The following is a 1,665-nucleotide window of genomic DNA, read 5'->3' on the forward strand; positions in this document are numbered from 1 at the left end:
TAAGTTGATATGGAATAGGATTTATTAGTATCCTAGTTGAAGTTAGAATAGGATTTTATTAGTTTCCTAGTTAAAAATAGAATAGGATTATTTTGTCTATTTATATTCTCAGGTGTGGATGACTAAATAAGAAAAATATTTTTTTATCCTCAAACGTTTTCTTCTATGTTCTGTAGAACAACAAATGTGTGTTCTTGGAACTTCAATCATATGTTGAGGAAACTTATGCCTTTTCGTTAAATTCTTCTATCGAATAAATAGATCCTAGGAATGAATTTAAGAACACGAGCTACTCTATTACTTCTCTCGAAGAGTTGATCCCAAAGAGTATATCGTCAAACATATACAATATAAATTGCTCCATGAAGGAGAAAAAGTACACAACTACAAGAATTAACAAGCTAGAAGACATTACAACATATAAATTTATCGAATCAAACTCCCCATATAGGATAGAAACCGATTGAATACTCTTGTTGCTCGTCCTCTCCTTGTCTTCTGTTTTCCAAAAGCTGCTCGAAGAATCCACGATACTTAGTCGAGATCAAATCTTCTTTAAGATGCGTGTTGCAATAACAAAGCAATATAAATTGGAAATATAAAATCTCCCACTTACAATCAAATCATGTTAATTAAAGTATAGAAATATCAAGAGGAATCGTTTAAGTATACATTTTTACATTAGTGATGTATATGTTAGAGGAATTGTTACCAAAAAATCAATATTACAAAGCGAAACAAGCTACACCAAATTATGCAATAAACTAGAAAATAAAAATTCAAAGAGAACACCTTGAAATGTGAGTTCATATTAAATTTTCTTTTTTCACAATTCTGTAAAATTTACTCCACTAAATTAAAAATAAATGTCAATAATACTTGTCCATTTTGAAACCAATGAATAATTTACCCATTTTACACTTAGCAATAAATACGATTCATTATCAAATGTGTTTTTCAAAGCATTAGATTTATTAGATTCAAAGGGTAATATGGTAAAACTAGCCCTATCATTTACTAGTTTTTAACTTATGTGTTAAGTTAATAGTGGACAACTATTGATAGACGGAGGTGGCAAGAATTAGACCAAATGTGTTCAAATTTATCAAGCTTAAACTAAATTACCAAAATTGCTCAAAAATATATTTAAGGGAACATTTTGAACTGTCCTCAAATATAAGAAATATTTTAGGTTAGATTTTAACCAAATTTTGTCAAAGTTATTTTTGTGAAAGAATATGGGGCAAAGCTAAATAACTTTTGTGTACGACTTGACTTGTGGAAATGAGAAACAGAGTGTGACCCTGATAGATACTATATACTTACATGGATAGGAGATACGAACATCCACGGGGTTGTTTCCGAGATCTTCTTGTTCTTGTTGAATTCGTGCAGCAGATTCCCCAAGTTCGGGAAGGCACCCTGTTAACTCAATCAGTTGAAGTGAGTTGATTTCTGCGAACTCAATGGGTATCTCTTTCAAACAACCGGAATGTCTAAGCCCAAGGCTCTCAAGGACAGGAAAATTGTCATATGTGGCTTTCCAATACTTGAGATTAGTAAATACAATAAGCAAAAGCTTCAATCGAGTAAATCCCTTAACATTTGGATACCATTATTCTCCATGACATGCATCAGCCATCAGCTTCAGCACCTCAAGGTTAG

At 31.7% G+C, this 1,665-nt stretch overlaps 1 long non-coding RNA gene across 1 annotated transcript; it reads right to left on the reverse strand.

Annotated features, from left to right (window-relative positions):
• Positions 1–275: 275 nt before the first annotated feature.
• On the reverse strand, positions 276–1,590 carry LOC124887251. Its single transcript, XR_007044628.1, has 2 exons — positions 1,327–1,590; positions 276–512 (listed from the first exon to the last, which is right to left on the reverse strand). It is a non-coding gene; the product is annotated as an uncharacterized LOC124887251 (long non-coding RNA).
• Positions 1,591–1,665: the final 75 nt, after the last annotated feature.

Source organism: Capsicum annuum, chromosome 9, assembly GCF_002878395.1.
Source record: "Capsicum annuum cultivar UCD-10X-F1 chromosome 9, UCD10Xv1.1, whole genome shotgun sequence".
Classification (NCBI taxonomy): Eukaryota; Viridiplantae; Streptophyta; class Magnoliopsida; order Solanales; family Solanaceae; genus Capsicum; species Capsicum annuum.